This window comes from Mustela erminea, chromosome 14, assembly GCF_009829155.1.
Source record: "Mustela erminea isolate mMusErm1 chromosome 14, mMusErm1.Pri, whole genome shotgun sequence".
In the NCBI taxonomy this organism is placed as follows: Eukaryota; Metazoa; Chordata; class Mammalia; order Carnivora; family Mustelidae; genus Mustela; species Mustela erminea.
In genome coordinates this window covers 87,986,402-88,009,526 of record NC_045627.1, presented here as the reverse complement: position 1 = coordinate 88,009,526, position 23,125 = coordinate 87,986,402, and the positions used below count along the sequence as shown (strand labels likewise).

General features: G+C 43.4%; 1 long non-coding RNA gene across 3 annotated transcripts in view; it reads right to left on the bottom strand.

Annotated features, from left to right (window-relative positions):
* The window catches only part of LOC116573307, a 47,315-nt gene extending 26,383 nt beyond the window's left edge, over positions 1 to 20,932 (bottom strand). For 2 of the 3 annotated variants that reach the window (XR_004278700.1, XR_004278702.1), the window contains exons 1-4: positions 20,795 to 20,932; positions 18,334 to 18,438; positions 17,749 to 17,898; positions 15,901 to 15,979 (exon numbers count right to left, since the gene is read on the bottom strand). This is a non-coding gene — a long non-coding RNA (uncharacterized LOC116573307). Of the gene's footprint in view, positions 1 to 15,047; positions 15,176 to 15,900; positions 15,980 to 17,748; positions 17,899 to 18,333; positions 18,439 to 20,794 lie in introns of those variants that run through there. The other variant, XR_004278701.1, reaches the window with a different exon arrangement.
* Positions 20,933 to 23,125: the final 2,193 nt, after the last annotated feature.

The following is a 23,125-nucleotide window of genomic DNA, read 5'->3' as shown; positions in this document are numbered from 1 at the left end:
AGTAAGGTCATATTCACAAGAGCCAGGGTTAGAATTTGCACCTATCACTTTGGGAGAAACAGCTGAACTCACAACAACGTCCACCCTGTGCTGGGTGATCTCACAAGCTCCTTACATCAGACATGTCCTAAGGTAAACTCAGCACTTCCTCTCTAAGACCTGCTCTGGGTTCTGTCCTCTCGTCCCAGCAAAAGAACCTGCCAGCCCCCAAGACCTGGCCATCAGTTCTGCCGTCAGGTCACCTTTCTGTCTCTCTGTTCTGTCTGCCCCTTCTCAGATTAGAATTCCACTGTCTGTCACCAGAGCCATGGTCCCAACTTCTCTTGGTCTCCTGCCGGCCAGGTCGGCTCTCTCCACTCCATTATAGACCAGTTCTCGTGTGAAGCACTGAACTAAAAACCATCTTCCATGATTCTGATGGAAGACCAGGCTCCTCCATGAGGATTTCTAAAGCCAAGATGTGCTGCCCAGCCCCCGCCTGCCCCTGACTTGCCTCTCCTTATGGCCTCACCTCTTCATAGTCCACACCCCAGGCACATGCCCTGCCTCAGCTCCCCACACGGACTCTGTCTCCTGGAAGCTAGCACTTCCTTATCTTCCAGGCTCCAGCTTGCCCATCACCTCCTCCGGGAATCCGTCTGCGGCTCGAAGTCGCTTGGGCATCTCTCTACTTCGCTTCTGAATATGAGGTATTCACTCCCAGCACAAGGCTTCCCTTGCCTGATTCCTGTTCCGAGCATCTCGCTATGTGACGAGGGTCATGAGGATGAGGCGTGGCGCCCATGCACCCCAGGGCCCCTGTGCCTGGACAGCCCTGGACCTGAGAGGTCCTCGGGTGTTTGTAAACTATTAAGAAAGGAAACAAAGACTGTCTCTCCCCTCCTTCCTGGGCAAGTCTCAGGCTTAACAGACTTTCCAGAACAATGAGGCTTCCTGGGGAATATGGACTTCCTGGCTGAAATCAGTGGCTTGCTAGTTAATTGCCTTATAAACTGTTTTCTGAAGCTTGTAGCAGGGGAGATGTGCTTAACTACCCTGTTCATCATTTACTCATCAACCCCAGTGGAAAGAGGATAAAGGGCCGTCACAAGAAAATGCCCTGAAAATCTGGATGATCTGGAAATGTGTTTTGATATTTTTTAATGAAGAAATTGTTTTAGCAGGTCTTTGACCTTAGGAGGTGAGAAGTGATAAACTGACCATTCTGACACCTGTTCTTCGAATAATTTAAAAGAAAGCAAAGAACCTGTTTTTGGATTGGTCCTCCCCCTAAGGAGCCCTTTACCTAATTAATTCCCATAAAACCACTGTGAGTTAGGTGAAATGAGCTAAAGTCAGACCTAATTCACTAGAAGCCAGGGGACCACGTCTCAAAACTCACCCTCCCAAGTGGAATCAAATCAGGGTCTCCACAGAGAGATTCACTGTCGAATGGCGCGTGCCGGCATAGCCCCCTCCCCACGGCGGGTCCTCACTGGTGCCACCATCACCGTGGAGGTCCTGCCTTCCTGTCTGTGTCCTCCTCTGGACCACCCTCTTGGTAATCCCAAAGCTTAGCGGGTGCCTGTGGCCTGGAGAGGGAACCCGGCAGAAAATCACTGCGTGAGCGAGCAGAGTACTGGAAGCAGCAATCTTCAGTGATGGAACCAGTAGGTTCCTCCGATTTAAAATTGTCCTATGAGCCAACACGCACATGCCACATCTCCAGCTGTTTTGAACACACACACCAGGCCCTTTACTCTTCATACCTAGAGGAAGGAGGAGCGTTCCCTTCCCGGCACACCGTACCTCCCGAGCTCCTGCCGCTTGTGTGCTCTGCCTTCGGAACTGCACACAGATCTCATTTACAAAGCGAACATCTCCCCTTGTCACCAGCTACAAGCCGATGATAGGAGTAAATGCAGCACAAAGCTCACCGCGGGTTAAGCTCAGCACCGTGCAAAGACGTCTATGTGTCTATGCGGGGAACGAAGCACGCAGCAGGAAGCAATACGGAAAGGAGAAATGGATTGGGAAGACAGAGATGAACTTCCCAATGTGCAGAGCTGCTCTATCTTTCTCCCGAGGACAGGATCCTGGAAGAATTGGAACAAACTAAAGCCCAAAAGGGAGAGGCCCGGCCAGGCAGGGTAAGACCCCCTTGAGTGAGTGCAACACCACGCTTCCCCATGGACACAGAGGAGGTTGTCCTGTCAGCTCTGCTGCATGGATAGGCCCAGCCATTCCCCAAGACCCAGCTATAAACCCTCCCTGGTCCCAACCCTGATCACCAGCGCCTGCAAGGGGCCATCTCAGAAGTGGGGAAATAAAAGAGATGCCATGGTAGGGATATTCGGAACCTAATATCTTGCAATTATTAGCCATTGGAACAGAAGTAGCAAACAGCTGTGCCGCCCCCCAGCCATCCATCACCACACCCTGTCATGCAGTGACCTGGGCACACCTCCTCTGTCTTCTCGGAGATCATCCCATCATCCTGTCTCCCCCTGTGCCATCAGCCTCTCCTCCCCACTGGTTTCTGCTTCATGTTAGCCCATCCAGATGCCCACATCTCCCCCACATCAGAAAGCGGTCCCGGACCAGAGGTTCGCTCTAGCAGCTCACCGGACTCCCTTCCTTCCCTGAAGAGAAGCACAAGGAGCCGAAGTCTATAACCTTCGAAGTCAGTTTCTTCTACCCATGGTTCCCTTGCCTCCAACCTCTGCCCCATTCACGAGACACAGAGAACGGAGCATCTGTCCGGCTTGATGCTTGGCTTGGTGTGGAGGGTAGAGCTGCAGGAAGACAAGCCCTCGCCTTCAAGAGGTCAGGGGATACTGGGGAAAGAATCGCCATGGGCTAAAAGCTTATTGAAAAGAATACATGCTCTGAGAAGCTCCGTTCCTAAAACCACCGCAGTTGTGGTTACACCTTGGTGCTCTTCTGAAACTTTTCTCTCCTGACCCCGTCCCCAGCGTTGTCAGTGCCAGATCCAGTGCCGTCTCTCCCTCCTTTTCTGCTCCAGCTTACAGCCCTGCTGCACGAACCAGGACCTCCTCCCCGCCCCACTGGGCTTCCCCATCCTGTGTTTTCCGGCCTCCGGATGGAACGCATCCAGCCCTTCAACCACCAACCTGTGAGAAGGACCGTCAAGCCGGGACGTCTGAGCCGGCCCATCGTGCTGCGCCGAAGCCCCACCGCCAGCCTCAGTCCGCCCACGGTTGACAGTGCGCCCCCAAAATGCAGCGTGTCCTCGGACAAAGTTGGGACCTTTCCCGGTGTGCCAAAAGCCCCAGAAATGGTCCTAGATCCACCCCCCCCCCCACTCCGCCCTCGTCATGCCATGATCACATTACTGCTGGCTTCCAAACGCCGGGCAGACGGGAATATTCTCTCCTCCCGCCGCCCCAGTTTGGATAACAATTAACGACAGTCAGTATGACTTTAAGGGAACCCTCCAGCCTCTCCGTCATTCAATCCTCTTTTTGAAATTTTTTAAAAATATTTTTATTTATTTAACAGAGAGAGTTAGCCAGGGCAGGAACACAAGCAGGGGGAGTGGGAGAGGGAGAATCAGGCTTCCCCCTGAGCAGGGAGCCCGATGCGGGGCCCGATCCCAGGACCCTGAGATCATCACCTGAGCCGAAGGCAGCGGCTCAACGACTGAGCCCCCCAGGCGCCCCTCCTCCGGTCCTCTTATCCCAGATTCATCCTTGCAAAGGCCGCTCTTCTCCTTCCTCACGGGACGCTCGTAACTCCTCACCGCCAGGAGGCTGAAGCTGAAACTCTGTCCCGACAGTACCAGCGCTCGGCCGAGTCTTGCCTGCTTCCCTTTCAAGCCAGCTGAGCCCCTCCCTGGCACCTGGTGGCATTTGATAAGGGTTCTAGTTATTACTATCGTCATTGTGATTGTCACTGTTATAATTCTTACTGCTTTCACATACACACACGGTGCGGGAGCAAAATCCATGACTCACTCACTCACGTCCCGCAAGATGGTAACTGCGCACCTCTGCGCCCCAGGCACTACTCGGGCACCGCCGATTCATCGGAAAACAATACGGACGAAGCCCCTTCCCTCCCGGAGCTGACTGGCCTTCTCGGTGGAGGAGACCGTCAGTGGCAAATTCAGGCAAGTGTGTATCATTTCAACAGGTGGACAGAAGGGCAGGGGTAGGGCAAGAGGATTCGGGACTTAGGATTTTATGCAGGGCGATCGGGGACGACATTTCTAACCAGATGGCCCTTGATGAGACACCTGAAGGAAGCAGGCGACAAGCCAGCGACCATCTGAGGGAACAGTGGTCCAGGCAGAAGAAACAGACTGTGGCTATGCAAGGGCTCCGAGGTGACACACAGGGTGTTTTCGATGGGGAACAGCCAGGGGCCACTGGCTGAAGTCAGAGCGGGTAGAGGAAACAGGTAGGAGATCCAGTTATTATAGGTCAGAGAACGAGGCTCCTCAGGCCACAGAAGAACGGTAGGGTTTATCACCTTTTCCTCTGGAAAAGTATTTTGAGGTCAAATATGTGCAGCAAATGCAGATGAGACCAGAGCAGTTCCAAGTGTCTTTCACAGGCTAATGGTAAAGGGGGAAATTTCTCAATTTCTAAATCTGTTCTCCTCACAAACATCTTCAGTCAAGTGTACTTTTATTCACATCTCCGTGTGGAAACCAGTTTGGGTATGTGCCTTAACCACGAATAGAGAATATTATTAACTCTTGAAATTCTTAACAACCAAACCATTCTATATTCCAACTGTACGTAGAAATGCTTTTCCTGGGGGCCTGGGTTGCTCTGTCGGTGAAGAGTGTCGCCTCTTGACAGGCTTAGGTCGTAATCTCAGGGTCGTGAGATCGAGCCCTGCCTTGTGCTGCGTCCTCACTGGGGAGTCTGCTTAAGATTTTCTCTCTCTCCCTCTGCCCCTTCTTCCCAATTCACTCTCTCTTTCTCTCCCTAAAAAAGAGAGATGCTTTTCTTTTTTCATTGAACATGTGTTCTCTGTAGTAAATTTAGGAGTTTCTAAATAGAAAGTGAGATTAAGGTCTGCGTGCTTGTGTCATTACTTAAGGAACTAAGTCCGCTTTTATTTTATGGAAGTCCAGAGTCAGTCTGGATGGGCGAGGGAGGGTGTCTCCCATTTCTCACGCTTACCTTCCTGAAGTTGAAATGCAACTGAAGTATTCATAAACTTTTCTAGTGTTTCTTAGAAAACTTCTTTTTAAGGTTACAGAAATTCCCCATACAGTATGGTACAGCATAATCTACAAAACCCACAACTCTTCCAATGTTTTGTGTTTTTTTTTTCAAAGCTCAGAAAAATGAATTGTTTTCTTAATCTATAGTAACTTTCTGTGACAACTCACTAATAAAAATACTTTAGGCAGTGAGGAAAGAGTAAGGAAAATGCTTGTTGACATTGTTTGCAAATGATGAACACAAAATAAAAATCTCCAGACTTTACTGAGTTGGACTGATTTCCATACCTCTTCCTAGGTGATATTTATGACATCACATATTTTTCTTAATGCGATAGTGACAGATTACCTAAGAGTCAACAAAATCTTGATCAGTGCTCTGGGGCCATTTCACATGCAATCAGAGCAATTTCTATCACCCGTTCTCACAGTCATCTTAATTAGGTCAAATGACCAATATAGAAACAGCTAGCTGAGTTCCCTTAAACGTGTTAGTAAGCAGTTATGATCCCCTTGCCTTCAAAATAAGTGATAATTAAATTCAACCCAGCATTTCCAAATAAATGTGATGTCCACAGAGACCTGACGTGAGCAAGTGTATTTTTTAAAAATTTTCTAAAAATTATAATTCATAGTCCCTAGACAGAATGAAATGGCCTACTAAAGAAAACAGACTATTCTTCTTTTTTTTTTTCTTGGTGTGCATAAAAAGTTAAAATACCCGGCAAGCCATTTGAATTCAAAGTCATCTTTGACTTAGGAGACTTGAAACAATGAACATGCCATAAAGAAATCTTAACTTTCTATTTCATTCTCTAAAGGAAGCAAAATCATTTAGTTTGAGAAGATACATGACAACAAGCATATAAGTATTAAATGCTAAATCAAAGATAAGCAAGCAGTGACCACTTGTTTTTCTTTTTAATTTTTTTATCCTATTTTTAGGATATTAGAAAGTGAAATTAAAGTAAAATTTTTAAAAAATATGAATTTATAAAATACTTGTAAGGACAAATGTTAATAATTTTTGAGTACTAGTGAATAAAACTCAATATATTAAAGGAATAGAATATTATGACAAGAAATTTTGCTCAAGAAAAAAAGGGTAAAAAAAGACAAAAAAATAAATTTGGGGGGGAGCTCATAGGATGCATCATGAAATCTTGCCCCTGTCATGGGGCACAATGAGATCCACACTAAATGCTACTTTGGTTTGCCTAAAAGAGTTTAACAACAGGCCATGAAAGGATAAAAATGCTTTTAAGTAAATTAACCCCATCTGAGAAAAAAGTTCAATAATTTTTGTAGAAACACAGAAGTATTCTGCTCCAACTAGATAAAATTCACAATCTCTGGCCACACGTTTAAAAATTACCATGTATGTAAAGAAGGAAAACACAACCCATAATGGAGATAAAACCCATTAAATGCAAACTAACCCAGAACTGACACTGATGTTAGAATCAACAGATTGAGTTACTAAAACACATATTGTAACTGTATTTCCATGTTCAAAAAGTCAAGTAGAGACATAAAACATTTTTTAAAATACCCAATTCCAGGGCACCTGGGTAGCTCAGTGGGTTAAAGCCTCTGCCTTTGGCTCAGGTCATGATCAGGTCTTGGAATCGAGCCCCCAACGGGCTTTCTGCTCAGCAGGGAGCCTGCTTCCTCCTCTCTCTCTGCCTGCCTCTCTGCCTGCTTGTGATCTCTCTCTGTCAAATAAATAAATAAAATCTCTTTCAAAATAAAGATAAAAAAAATACCCAATTCCAGATGCAAATTACAATGTGTAAGATGAGCTGGATGGAGTTAATAACAGATTAAATAATGCAGAGGAAAAGATTAATGAACTTGACATAGCCATAGAAATTACCCAAAGTTAAATAGAATGGGGAGGGAGAGGGAAGGATATTAAAAATAAACAGAACATCCGTGAGCTCGGGGACAAATTCAAGTGATATGACACATATAATTGGAGCCTCTGAAGGAACGACAGAGAACAGAAGACGGAAAACCATTTGAAGAGCTATTCAGATCTGATGAAAATTATAAAGCTATAGACCCAAGAAGTTCAATATACTTCAAGCACAGGAAATGTGAGTAAAACCACATTAAGTCATGCCATAATCAAATTATGTCAAAAACAGTTCTAAAGGGAATACAGTTTTTAAAAACCATATTAGATACATATAATCTGAGATAAGGTGCCAATGCAGATGTCACTGGAAACAGTACAAGTGAGGGTGGAGGGGCTCGAGCACTTTAAAGTACTTCTTTAAAAAAAAAAAAAACACAGTTCATCTATAATTCCATACTAAGCAAAATATTTTTAATAAGGGTAAAAATAAAGACTTTTTAAAAAGATTTTATTTATTTATTTGACATAAAGAGAGATCACAAGTCGGCAGAGAGGCAGGCAGAGAGAGAGGGGGAAGCAGGCTTCCCACTGAGCAGAGAGCCCGACACGGGGCTCAATCCCAAGACCCTGAAATCATGACCTGAGCCAAAGGCAGAGGCTCAACCTACTGAGCCAAACAGACACCCAAAAATAAAGATTTTTTATGACAAACAAAAGCTGTAGAAATTTATTGTCAATAGACCTGCGTTAAAATAAGTGTATGGCAAAGTCAGGCACAAGGAAGGAAAATGATAGTAGATGGAGATAACAGTTCACAAAAAGGAATCCAAAACATCTGAAATAAGTAACTTCATGGGTAAACAGAGGCCGTCTTTGTTCAAATTACGTAAAATTCTTTAAAAGATGATTGATTGTGCCAACAACAATAATGACAACGTAAGCTGGCGTTTGTAACATACGAAACTGAACAGCGTGGCCGAGGCACACAGGCTGGGGAAGGATAACTGTGCCTACAGTATTGTAAGATTCTTGCGCTGTCTGTGAAAGTGTGTATCACTTGAAGGTGGGTCGTGGTAAGTTCAACAGACACATGAAAACAATCACTAAAATATGCAAAATGTTCTAACTAATACAACTACTAAACAAATGAAATACAATCATAAAAATGTTTAATAAATCCAGAATGAAAAAAGAAAAGAGAACAAGTAGCACAAAAAGAAAACATAGGGCAAGACCATCTATTTTAACCTAACCGCGTCAATAACAACTTTAAATTTAAATCTTCTAAACATCTCATGGAAAAGTCAGAAGTGTCAGACAATGTTTAAAGAAAGAAGAAAAGGCCCAGCCAGATTCTGCCATCAAGAAACCCACCTTAAATAGAACACGAATGGGTTAAAAGTAAAATAATGGGACCATAGCTGCGTCTATACTTATGGGGCTGGCACTAAGAAACAGAAGCTGGAATAGCCATATTGAAATCGGACCAGGTGGACTTCAGAGCAAAGGATATTACCATGTATGAAGATCTTAAAGGATGAAGAGCTCCTTCATCAGGAGGAAATTACAATGATTAACATTTACGCATCCGGTAACAAGCTTTAAAATACATAAAGCAAAAACTGATAGAACTTTGGGGCGCCTGGGTGGCTCAGTGGGTTAAAGCCTCTGCCTTCGGCTCAGGTCATGATCTCAGGGTCCTGGGATCGAGCCCCAAATCGGGCTCTCTGCTCAGCGGGGAGCCTGCTTCCTCCTCTCTCTCTGCCTGCCTCTCTGTCTACTTCTGATCTCTGTCTGTCAAATAAATAAATAAAATCTTTTTAATTTAAGTTTTTTTAATTTATTTTTTTTTATTTTTTATAAACATATATTTTTATCCCCAGGGGTACAGGTCTTGGGGTTGTAAGTGGGTAGAAGTAATAAATAAAATCTTTAAAAAAAAAAAACACTGATAGAACTTTAAAGAGTAATAAACAAATTCTCGCATATAGTGAGGGGTTTACATACCCCTCTCTAAATAACTGGTAGAACAAAGAATTAATAAAGCTCTAGAAGACTGAACCACAACATGCTTGACCTTATGAACATGCATAGAAAGCCCCCGCCATAACAGGAGTTTATATGTTCTTTTCACATGGACAAGGAATATTTAACAAGATAGTTCATATTCTGTGACACCAACCAAGACTTGTATTAGAATCAAATCATAGGATTTTCTTAGACCACAATGGAACTAAATTAGAAATCAATACCAGAAATATATCTGTAAAGTCATAAAATATTTGGAAATGAAATAACACACTTGTTGATGTTGCATGAATAACACAAGAAATCAAAAGGGAAATTAAAATTCTTCTGAATTGAGAGAAAATGAAGATCTAACATACCAAAATTTGCAGAATGCTGCTAAGGTAGTGTTTAGGGAGAAATTTATAGCATTAAAAACCTGTGCTAGAAATGGGAAATGTCTCAAATCAATGACTTCAGCCTCCCTCCACCTTAAGGAATTATAAAAAGGAGAACAAATTAAAACCAAAATACGCAGAAGAAAAGAAAGAATAAAGGTCAGAAGATAAACTCATGAGACAGAAAATAGGGAGAGAGAAAGGCGTGGGAGAGGAAGAAAATGCACGGAACCTAAAGCTGAACCATAAAACTGATAAACCTCTAGCCAGACTGACCAAAAAAAAGACAGGGAGAGGAAAGAAAGTACCAGTGTCAGGAATGAGAAGCGACATTGCTGTATATTATAATGCAATCAAGAGAATAATAGCACAATATTATAAAATTGTCAACACATTTGACAACTTAAGATGAAATGGACAAATTGATTGAAAGACACAAACCTGCAATGTTCACTCAAGAAGAAATAAGGAACCTGAATTTCTAGTTAAAAACCTCTTCATAATAAATAACTTAGAGAGCCAGCTATCTTTCCTTGTGAACTTGGTTGGATAGTAAAGGAAGGAATGAGACTGATTCCACACATACTACTCTGGAAATAGGAAAGCAGCCACAATTTCAACGAGGTCGGCATTATGCTGATACCAAAACAGTGATTAAGTCAACTGCCCCCAAACTGATCTATGGGCATAACATAATTCCCATCAAAATCTCGGCAGGATTTTTTGCAGAAAACCCAAGCTGTTTCTAAGAATTAAAGGGAAATGTAAACAACTGAGAATAGCTGCGACCAATTAGAAAAGAATCACACGTAAAGAACTTAAACTGCTGATTTCAAGGCTTAATCCAAAGCAACCGTAAATAAGACAGTGTGGTCTTGGTGCCGGGATAGACATAGGTCAATCAAACAGATTACCGAGTTCAGAAATTGTCCTCCACATATGTGATCAATGAATTTTTGACAAAGGTCACCAAGGCAGTTCGATGGGTATTCACATGGGAGAAATGAATCTTAATCCTTATATTACAATGTACGCAAAAATTAACTCAAAATTGATCCTAGACCAATGCGTAAGAGTAAACCTATAGAACTTCTACAGGAAAATAGAAAAATACTGTTTGTGACTTTCAGTATGCAAATATTTTTAATAAGAAAAAACAGGAATAATAAGCAACTGAGATTAACTGGACTTCATCTAAATTAAAATTTCTCTTTCAACAATGTTTCATACTTTTCATAATATAAGATTTATAATTCTACTGTTATTTTTTTCTGATTATTTTTATGCTACCCTAAAAGGAATTGTTTTCTGAATTTCATTTTAGGATTGTTCATTGCAAGTATATACAAATACAATTGATTTTTGTATATTGATCTTATATCCTAAAGCCTTGCTGCATTCATTAATTCTAATAATTCATTGGTAGATTCTTTAGGAATTTTTATATACAATATTATACCATCTGTGAATAGAGATAGTTTTATTTATTCCTTTCCAACTTGGACATCATTTACTGTTTTTTCTTGCCCAATTGTCATGGCTAGAACTTCTAGTACAGTGTTAAATAGAAGTGTGAAGAGTGGACATCCTTTTCTTGTTTCTGATCTTGGGGGAAAAGCATCCAGTCTTTCTCCATTAAGAATGATTGTAAGTTGGGGACACCTGGGTGCCTCAGTTGGTTGGACAACTGCCTTCGGCTTAGGTCATGATCCCAGAGTCCCGGGATTGAGTCCCGCATTGGGCTCCCAGCTCCACGGGGAGTCTGCTTCTCTCTCTGACCTTCTCCTTGCTCATGATCTCTCTCAAATAAATAAAAATAAAATCTTTTTTTAAAAAAAAGAATGATTGTAAGTTGTAGGTTTTTTATAGGTAACCTTTATCAAGTTGAGGAAGTTCCCTCTATTCTAAATCAATGGAACACAACCCACACAGAAACCACACAGCTTTAATAGAGATTTTAAAGAAAACTCATTGTCCTAAGGGCAATATTTTCCAGGTTGATCTAAAGATTCAAGGAAACTTCTATCAAAATCACAGCTGCCTTCTTCATAAAAATCAACAAGATGAAGCTAAAATTCATCTAGACGTGCAAGGAACCCAGAATAACCAAAACAATCTTTAAAAAGAAGAGGAAGTGGATAACCTGAATGGCTTAGTCCAGTAGGATCTGACTCTTGGATTCAACATGGGTCATGATCTCAGGGTCCCTGGGATGGAGCACTCAGCGGAAGTCTGCCGGAGATTCTCTCTCTTCCTCTCCTTCTCCCTCACCTCTCTGTCTCTCTCTCTCAAATAAATAAATAAATCTTTTAAAAAAATAGAACAATAAAATAAAAATAAAAAGAACAAAGAGAACACACACTTCCCAATTTCAAAACTTAACACGAAGCAACAGAAATAGAAATTCCACAGTATTACCTTAAGGATCAACATTTAGATCAATAAAATAGAAATAAAATACATTTATGGTCAACTTACTTTTGGCAACGGTGCCAAGATCATTCAATGGCCAAAGAATAGTCGGCAACAAATGGCATGGGGTCACCTGGATCTCTGGCACATGCAAAAGGATAAAGTTGGACTCTTACCTCACACCGTATACACAAGTTAACTCAAAATGGATCCAGACTAAAACATTAGACCTAAACTATAGAACTCAGAAAGTGAAAAGACAAACCACGTAATGGGAGAAAATATTCATTTTATGATAATGAGTTAATGTTAAGAACTAATTTCCTGTGAACATAAGGCACAAAGTGTTTAAAAACTTTATTCTGGACTGCATTATCACCACGAGTATTGCCAGTGCACGGTCAATAAAAAGAAAATAAATATAAAAGAAAAAAGCCATAATGAGATATCACTTCACAACCCCTAGGAGAGCTATGATCAAAAAGTCAGACGCTAAGTGTTGGCAAAAAGGTGAAGTCATAACCTTCATATACTGCTACTTGCAATGTCAAACGGTAAAATTATACATGTAAAGATTTTAAAAATATATAGATAGGAATTATTCAGAATAACCAAAAGGTAGAAACAACCCAAATGTCCAACTACTGAAGAATGAATGAGCAAAATGTAGTACATCCGTACAATGGACTATTACTCAACCATAACCCATAAAAAAGAACGGGGTTCTGATACATGTTACAGTACAAAAAAATCTAGAAATCGTCATGCTATTCACAGTAGCTGCTTACAGAAGATCACAACTACAATGGTTCTATTTATATGAAACATCCAGAATAAGGAAATGGATACAGAGCGTGGGGCAGGTCAGACAGGGAAGGGGGCCTCGGAGGGCATAGAATTAGGATAGTTGAAGTATACAGAGTTTCCTTTCAAGTGAAGAAAATGTTCTGAAATTGACAGTGGTTATGGTTGTTTACCTGTGTGAATATACCAAAACTTCTGAATTATACACTTTAAAGGGTGAATTGTATGGTATATGTTTTATATGTCATTAAGTTTTTTTTTTAATTAAAAACCTTTGTTCATTGATAAGAAAGTTAAGAAGCTAGTGATAGACTTGGAGAAAGGACAAATGGTTTTCAAAATACATTATCCAATAAAGAATTTAGCTGAAGAATTCCTGCACCCCAAAAATAAAACGACAAGTCGGTTTATTCAAAAAAAAAAAAAAAAGGTAGACAGAAGGTTTGATCAGACATTTCACAAGAGAAGATAACAAAACCATATAAACCCATGAAAATGTCCAACATTATTAATCATTAAAGAAATTTAAATTAAAGCAATCCCACTCCTTAATATTTATCCAAGAGAAATAAAAACATGGGCACACAAAAGGGCTTGTACATAAATGTTGGGAACTGACTTACTCGGAAATCATAGCCCCAAACTGGCAACGTTCAAACATCCATTAACAGAGAGATGATAAACCAATTGTGGTTAGATCCACACAAGGGAATCCTACTCCACAGAAAAAAGCAAAATAACTAGGGATATAGACATTAATAAAGACAGTATCCAGCTCAGTGAAAGAAGCCGGGCACAAAAATAACACATATCCTATGATTCCATTTAAATGAAACTTCAGAAAAAGCAAAGCTCACATGACCAAAAAGATAATAAAAGCATAAAAGTGGTTATTTAGAGCCAAGCATGCTTAGGGGAAAGAATTAACAGAAAGGAGCACCAAAAAAAAATTGTGGGTTGATGAAAATGTTCTGTATCTTGATTCTATGTGTATGTATACACACAGGAATAGAGAGAGAGATTACGTGCATTTGTCAAAACTCATTGGATATACACTGAAAATGCCTAAGTGTTATTAGTTATAAATTTTACCCTAATAAAAGTAAGTTGAAATAGGAGATATGAAACACCGTCGGATGGATTCTCAAACTTGGGACATAATTGCAATGAACCACCCTTTCAGAAAGCAATTTGGCCTTGTTAATCAGAGCCTTAACACTGTTTATAACCTATGACCCAGTCATACCAGGACTACTAATGCATTCTCAAAAAAGAATCCAAAACACACAGAAAAGTTCCATTCCCAAGATTAGATGTAACACTTTTTTTATAAAATAAAAAAGTAAACCTTACATGAATGTGGTATTTTAAACTCCAAACTTACGTTTGTTCATATATTAGAATATTATTGTTTCACCAAAGTATGTTTTTAAGTACTTTTTTAATTAAAAAGATGAAATATAGGGCGCCCGGGTGGCTCAGCCTATTAAGCTAAGCGCCTGCCTCGGGCTTGGATCGTGATCCCAGGGTCCTGGGATCGAGCCCCACATTGGCTCCTTGCTCAGCAGAGAGCCTGCGTCTCCCTTTCACTCAGTCCTCCCCCGCTGCATGTGTTGGCTCGCTCTCTCCCTCTCTCTCTCGAATAAACAAGTAAAATCTTTTAAACATTTTAAGAAATAAAAAAAAATAAATAAAAAGATAAAATACTTCTGTTAGAATTTTGATTGAACAGAAAAAAGCCGGACATTGAACTTCTAGTACAATCACAACTAGGTTAAAAATGCATGGAGCACTGGGTGTGGTAAAAAAATAACGAATACTGTTTTTCTAAAAATAAATAAATTAATTTAAAAAAATTCTCTTTTTTTTTAGGCTAAAAACATTCTTAAAAAAACATAAGCAGAAGCAAATATACAAAAATTCACTTCTAAGTAGTGAGATTCTGTTATTTTTTCAACTTTGTTTTCCAGGTTTTCCAAACTGTTCTATAGTTCATATAAATTACTTTCACCATTTTAGAAGTGAATTTTTAAAGTAGAGAATCAAGTAGCTACTAGGAAAAATCCATCTTAAGGTGCTCCTGTCCGGAGTAGCCAGACACAAAATACTGTTGTCAGGAGGAATGAGGCTGGGGCTGGAAGGAGCAAGAGAAAGGAGAGGCAGCAAGCCGGAGGGACGCTTTGGCTCAGGAGCCAGAAGGAGGTCGGGGAGACGCGACCCCGCCTGGCCTCCCAGGAGGACAGCCAGCACCAGGCGAGGGTTTGCTCCGAGCCAGAGAGGCGGATGACCTAGGTCGTTTGCTATCTCCCGCTCATAGAGGAAACAGAGGTCAAGACTGAATAAATAACTTGCCTGAACTGGTCCGGCCCCTGGATTCCAATCAAGTCCAGCTTGGTCCGGCCCAAGCTCTGCCGACGCCAGCATTCTGCCTACCGCAGCTGGGCCAGCTGGGCGGTGGGGGCAGCCCCGGGTCAGGGGTCATCACAGCGACCCCTCGGTACTTTGGTTCACTCACTGTGAATGCGGGTAGAGACTAATATAGCATGCACCTCAACAAAGAAAATTAAATGAGCTAGTACTATGACCAGTTGCCCTGTGTAATAAAGCAGTATTTTTTTAAAGATCTATTTGATTATTTGAGAGAGAGAGAGAGAGAGAGCAAGCAGAGGGAGGGGTAAAGGGAGAGGGAGAGAGATCTTTAAACAGACTTCCCGCTGAGCGCGGACCCAGATGTGGGGCTCCATCCCAGGACCCCGGGGACCTTGGACATTCAACTGACCCAACCCCCCAGGTGCCCCAATAAACAGTATTAACAAGAATATGACTGATTATTTAGTGTGGCCGAGGTCGGCAGTGGGACATGCCTGGCTTATGCAAAAGACCTTCTAGAGGTTCAGGAGGGAGCTCTCGAACCCCCATGGACAGATGGGGAAACAGAGAAGGAGGTACGATCTCAAACAGAGAAACGCACTCTGGAAAATTGAATGGGTAGAGCTACCTCCTCTCCCGGCATGCGTGGCGTGGGATAAAAATCCCAAAGCCCAAATAAATAAGTGACTAAGTCACAGGGAGGCTGGGGGCCAAGGGTGGAGGAAAAGTTCCTACAATGGGACAAAGCTGCAGAGACCTAAATTGATTCAAAGAGCAAGTGAATTACTGAGGAAGCGGGTGATCTGGGGAGCGGGCCGGGTCAGCCCGCTTCCACCTCCCCCTCCCAGAATGTTCCGTTCTCCATTGACCGAGAAATGATGTCTCCAAAGCAAGCAACATCCGACCCTACAAGAGATGTCCGTGACGTAATGATGCAATCCTCCGTCTCTGCAAGGGAGAGAGAGAGAGACCACCACCGGCCCGTTAGTTGGCATCTACTGTTAGTAACACCCTAACCGACCGTGGTGGGCAACCTGTTCTTTGTTCTAATTTAGGATTGGAAAAGGGCTTCAGAGATCCCAGGAATCTAGGAATTATTTATAACAAACCCCATGTCCACGTGTGTGTTCTTTTCAGTAATTCTGATGCTGAAAATATAAATTCCTTTAATTGCACCGGCGTTTAATTTTTATATTATGTACGTCTCAAAAATTTGGAGAGATAATCACTCTTGCTAGCCCCAAATCTCATGATCTCACTTTATCAATGTATTATACTTACTAGCTATGAACTTTGGGGGACATTCCCAGGCCCTGAAGAAAACAGTGGGAAAAATATCTTTCTGTTCATAAAAATCAGCACATCTAAGAGACAGACAAAGAGGGTTAGCTCTGCAGCAGGGTGTCAGAGGGAAGGGTGTTGTTGTTGGCTTTTCCCCAGCGCCTGAGAGCCGAGAGGGCTTCCAGAAGGAGGGGCAGAGGGGGACAGAGCAGGACGCCTCCCGACCCAGACTCCTGGTCCTCTTGCCGCCCCCACGCTGTCTACAGCTGTGAGGCTTGACAATTTGATTGGAGTCTCCACGTTCGTGGTTCAGATTTTCCAAGGCTCATCCCCTCCTGGTGGCCTTTGTGAAACTGTCAGTGTCTACCTAAAACATGGTGGCAATTCTTGCGACAGGATGTTTCCTCATTATCTGCAGCGCGGAGTCAAGCCACACACTCTCCGGAACTCGGAGCCGTCGTGTTCGTCCTCTGGCTGTTACCTGCTGTGTCTCAGTCACACCTAATTGCTCCCGTGCTTTGTGCCTGTTGAAAGGTGTGTCCGCCTTGCACCACCCGTGTCCCACACACACAGCTAATGAGATTTGCTCCCCGGTGAGGCCCAGGGAAAAGGGACGTGCTCATTTGGACCGCCAATTTCCACACAGATGTGACAAAATGTTCCAGTCTTTTCCTCCCTGGAACTTGAAACTCCTCCCCTCCTGGAGTTGAAAGGGTTCCAACAAATGTCTATCCCTTCTTATTTCTGGGAAACAAATTGAGTCATTTCGGGGCACCGTCGCAGGTCACTGTCGTGCCAAGGACGTTACACGCCAATCGGGAGCACAGCCGGGTCTCGCTAAGGTCAGGCGAGCGTCCCGAAGACGTTTGCCTTTGGCTGTGGAAAAAGAGAATGTCATCTCCTTAGCCAATCTATGCCGGTTTCTTCCCTAATAACTAGTTTTCTGGGGCAACTTCCCAGGCGGAATCCAGAGGCTTTGATCTACAAATTCCCAAGACATGTTTCAGAATTCCAATTTCTCGTGGAGTCTGAGGACTGAGAAATAATATGTGATTATACCTCCTTCTCTCCGTCTGTCTGTCTGGGGCTTTCTGCAAACCTCGATGCACTCACTGGTCCAACCCCTCCAACGTTGCCGCCTGACTCTCCCTCCGCGTGCCTGTCTGCCCCGGCCTGGCTTCTGGAGTCGGCTGCTCCATTTGGGTCTTCCTGGCTGGGGGAAGGCACCCATCTGCTCTGTCCCCGGGTATTGCTCCCTGCCCCCGGATGCTGGCTTCTCCTGCCTACCAGAGATTAAGCTCCCACTGGAAGCAACACTTTGGGGAGCTTGATTTTCCACTTTGGTTCAGTTTCCCCAAACGCCTGATGTACATTAACTGATATCACACGTGACATTCATCTATTTTGGAACAATGATTCAAATCGAAAGCTCTCACCTCAAACATAAACAACCGTAGAATATGCTTCCATGCAAGTCTTCTGAGAAATTATCTGATTTTGCAGCCGCGGCCATCGATTTAAAATAATACCGTGCGAGACAGAACCAATCAGCAGGCTCTCCTGACATAAGTTAACATCTTTACTCCCTAAAATAGAATTATGTATGGTGCAGAAATGCATTGGAGCAAAATTATTCCTGAATAGAACAGTGACAATGTAGTTTCCTGGATTTATGACGGGCACTTGGGGAGATATCGAAGTGGCCTGAAAGAGTTAATGTCCCTCCAGAAGTGCTTGATTTTAATGTTTGGGAAGTTTATAATCTCGTATACCACACTGCGGTACAGAAATATCTCATCATTCCCAGACTCTATCCGGAGAAAAATATTTGCTTTTATGGATGAAGACATTCTCCGGACAAAAGTATTAAATGCAGCAAAGTTTGGGACTTCCTAAATTCAAACGTTTTTAAAATGTACAAACTTCCCACGAGCGGAATCCTAAAAATGACACAGCTCGGGATTCACCACCTTTCGAACCAGAGGGCCATTTCAAGGGTGGGGGGATCTAGGAGACCCCACATTTCTCTTTCAGCTGAGTTTCCTTCTCTGCCGCCTGCCACCGGGTTCTGCATGGTGTCAGTCACTGTCAATCCGCCGTCGGCAAAACTCAGGAAAACAAGAAGACTAAGAGAGATAAATGAAAGGAAAGATGAAAAATCGTCTGTGTAAAAACATTAGGAGCAAAAATCGAGTGTTAACTAGAGAGCAGCCCAGAAGTCAGAATTGGATGGTCGGGCCAGAAGAGGATCAGCACAATGATTTGGGGAAAAGAGCTCAAGAGCCCAGAGATGACTTAAATTGGATATGCTAAATAGAACTCCTGCTACCTTTTTCTGAATGAAAAGAGGCTACTTTCCCAGAAGAAAGAAAACCAGAGCTGTGTTTAAATGATGCCCCTAATCTCTTCCCTAACCGGGCTCCATAAATCATCTCCTGGGCGGGCGGTGTGCCCTTTGAAGCCAAAGAGGGTATTATGGGAGCCTCACGCCCTGCTCCCCCTTCGGGCATGTTCAAGCTCGCCCATTATCAGCCAGCCACAGCGCTTCCAAATCCGAGGCCCCAAAACTTGGAGACCAAGCTAAACACAGAGCAGGATCCAAGCTCAGACATTCCTTAAAAAGTTTGACTCCAGCTCTCCTGACTTAAGGCTGCCAACTTGAAATGGAAACCTCTTGAGAGCATGTTTTCTTACAAAATTTACAAAGAGCTTTGCTGCAGAGCCAACAGCTGGAAATGCCATGTGAGCAGCCGCTCTCCGTGATCTGATTTCTTACAGCATTTTGGCACTTCTGCTCCAGCTCCTGGCGGGCAACCAGAAGCCGGAGAGGTAATAAAACATGGTCTGCTCCCTGGACAGCTCTGGGACAGGCTCCTTCCCGGAGAAGAGATAACTCCTGCCAGGAGAGAGGCGGGACCACATGCCTCTGCTGCTCTCGGTAGAAGGGACCCAACGACGTCCCCAGCGGGGTGCTGGGCACCATGCCTTCCCCGGGTGTGGGGCACCAGGATGCCAAACCCAGCCTTGCACACGGGGCGTCTGCACTGCCCTGGCTCTGACCGAACTCAGGGGCACGAACGAACGTAGAGGTGGTTGCTGCAAACAAAAGCTTCATTTGCCAGCTTCAATCCTAGAGCAATTTGTAACAAGCAGTGCCCCTTCTCTAATCATTTTTAAAATCACTGGAAAAAAGTGACTCCAGCTGGATTTTGATGCTCATGGTTCTTCCCGTGCTTATACTTTCCTGATTCTTCCCAGGTCTATCCTGCCAGTTTCATCATTTCCACTCAGCGGAGAGAAGAGCTGAAACACAAGGGTCTGCATGCCTGGAAAGAGGCCGTCCTATGCACCCCTCTGGCACGCACTCCGTGTTTCCCAGTCCAGCGTGTGTCCACGAGGGAGAGCGACAGACCCCTCCGTGAAGGAGACAAGGTGACGGGCATCGACTCTAATAAACCCAGTAGAGGAAAAGAAGCTCATCCATGAGGCCAGCGTTCTACTCTCCTTAACGAAACAAAGACCATGGGGTGCCTGGGTGGCTCAGTGGGTTAAAGCCTCTGCCTTTGGCTGAGGTCATGATCCCAGGGTCCTGGGATCAAGCCCCACATCAGGCTCTCTGCTCGGTGGGGAGCCTGCTTCCTGCTCTCTCTCTCTGTCTGCCTGTCTGCCTACTTATGATCTCTGTCTGTCAAATAAATAAAATGAAATATTTAAAAACAACAACCACTTCCATTAATTCTTCAGCTCCTTAATTTTTCTCTCTCTGCTTATGAAACTTGGTGGCTATTCCATTTTCGATTACAGACAGGAACAGCCAAGCTCTCGTGTTCCAGCAGCCAGTTGATGACTAGCCATTGGCAGGACCCAAATAGATCCATCAGGAGACGACTGTGTTTGCTCAAACACTGGATGGTGGAGTACAAAAAACCCACTGGAGACAGAGTGACTTAGGCCAAGGTAACACAGGAGGTCATTTTGGCATTTGACCCATTGAAGGCACTTGTGGGGTACGGTCATCGGATAAAATAGGGGTTGCCCAGTTAAATTTGAATTTCACACACACAATGCTTGTTTTCGGGGTAAGTATGTCCCATGAAACGATTAATATCTACTTACACTAAAAATTATGTATTGTTCATCAAAAGTCAAATTTAACTAGGCATTGTGTATTTCTGTTTGGGAAGTCTGGCAATTCTGACTCGAGATTTCTGTCAATGAGGCAGCCTAGTTCATTCACGCCCAGAACAATCAGCGTGAATCAGGAGCCCGAGTGGCCCCTCTGGACGGAGCAGAGCACGACCAGGAGGAGAGAACATTCCACCTCCTCCCTCCCTCACAGGGACTCCACGGACGGAGGCAAGGCACTGTCTGTGACTCGGAAACAGCTTTCTCAGGAAATGAAGCCAGGATGCCAGAAGCCTGCGAAGGAAAATCGATCTGATATAAAAAGAGGGAGTCAGACATTAAGTAAGGAGATGCTACCTCTGAGCCAAGAAACTGGAAACCAGGACCATTTGGGAACGGCCAGAGGGAGATAAGTGACTGGCAGCTGGGAGAGAGACGCAGAGACAGAGAGAAGGAGAGACAGAGACAGAGAGAGAAGCAGAGAGAGACAGAGAGAGGAGAAGTGAGGGAGAGAGAGAAAGGAAGAAAGACGGAGACGGACAGGAAGGGGAGACGGAGGGAAAGAGAGAAACAGAGCGAGAAGTCCAGAGAGAACGCACGCCAAACCTTCCGTTCTTGGAACCCTGGGCTGCTCCGTTCAGATGGGCACCAGGTAACAAGACCAGGACTGTTTCCCTTATGAAGCTTTTAAATGTTTTATTATAATTATTATTGTGACTTGCATATATGTCACACAGTGTCATAGCATATATTTTGAAAACTTCAGAAAAGGATGAAGAAGAAAATAAAAATTCCTCCTATTCCCAAGAGAAGGAGGTGAGCTCTGTGTCTCCTTCTGTCTTCTGTCTTGGCATCGCTACCACTTTTGCAACATTGGGATGATAACGTATCTAACATTTTGCAACCTACTTTGACGATTTTATTTATTTTTTTAAAGATTTTGTTTATTTATGAGAGAGAGAGATAGCAAGAGAGGGAATACAAGCACAGGGGAGCTGGGGAGGGAGCAGCAGGCTCCCCCTGATCAGGGAGCCCCATATGGGCCTCGATCCCAGGATGCTGGGATGCTGACCTGAGCCGAAGGCAGACGCCCAACGACTGAGGCACCCAGGGGCCCCATACTTTTATTATTTAATATATTGTGACTATTGCTGTGTGTGCTTCGTTGCTGAGAACATGGTTTTTAATGGCAGCTTAGTGCTCCGTAGCCTTTCATGGTCCACAATTTATTGAACCTGTTCCTCTCCCTGGGTCTTCACCCTGTTTCTCCTTTCTTGGGGTTATAATGAGCACCACGGATCCCAGCACCCCCACCCCCACACGTGACCCTTCATGGTTCGGTAATTGTTTACCTGGGATATGTGCCCCAGGTCCGGGGTCTCAGATAATGTTGAAGTTTTAATTCATATTGTCAATTTCACCTCTGGAAAATCTCATATACAAATACGTAAGAATTACTGTTTTCCTATCACCTTGCCGACACTGGGCATTACCTCTTTCAGAAATCTTTATTAATTTGATCAGCCAATATAACTGTGATTACTTAAAGTTGTATTTCCTTCATTCTTAATAGGATGAATATTTCCGGAGATGCTTACTGAGTACCAGTAGTTCTTATTTCGTGTTTTGGGGCATTCCCCCCCACCCAAATTTTTACTGAATTGTAAGAGTTCTTTATGTATTTGAAGGTGACCATTCTTTACTTAACAGTCTGCGACAATGTGTCCCCATTTGTCAAGACTGTTTAGGGTGTAATTTGGTGTTGGGAATTTTCCAATTTTTACCAAAAAAAACCCTCTGTCGTGTTCCTGTTGGGTTTCTCCCTGGTTCTCCCTCCCTACCTGGAAAGCAGACAGAAGTGTAGCCCTTAGAACTCAAAGTCCGTTTGTTCTCTTGTATTTACCTCTTTAATCACAGCATGAATTTTCATCTAGAGGTGAGAGCGGGACGCTTCTCTGAATAATCAGCCTGCTATCTCATCATCATTTACTGAGCAATCAAACTTCCCTTATGTGTTTGAAATCCACAAGTACCCTACGTCGGGTGAGTGGGCATCCATCCACCGGTCTCCTCCTATGCCCGCCCCCACCACGCACTGAGCTGTGGAATACCTCTCAAACCCTCTCTCGTGCCCTCCTTCTGATTTAGTATTCAATATCTGAATAGCTTCTAGAATAAGCTAGTAAACCTTAAATTTGAATTCTGATAAGAATTGTCCTAAAAGCATAAGTTAAATTGGGGAAATGTGGCTTCTTTCCACTATTCAGTATCAAGGTCTGTATCTCTACATACTCAAGGCTTGGTTGGCATCTCTCAAAACCTGCTTCCCTTCATGGGGACCCCTGCGCATTTTGCTAGGTTTATTCCTAAGATTTAGTGTGTTATATTGATCTCAGAGATTGGAAACCTTGTATTGCTTTACTTCCCAGCTGATCTTTAATGGAATATAGGAAAGCGATTGATTCGTACAAGCAACTATCAAAAGAAACTCTGCCAACTATTTTCTTTAAAATATTCTCTTAGGGTTCCTAGATATCTAACCATACCACATGTAGATTTGTGTCTGCTCTAGAAGTTAATCTTGTGATTTCTGTTTCCTGTCTTATCACACTTGTTGGAATTTCTAGAATGATGTCCCTAACGAAGGAATAGTAGCATCCCTGCCCTGCTCCAGACTTTCAAGGACCC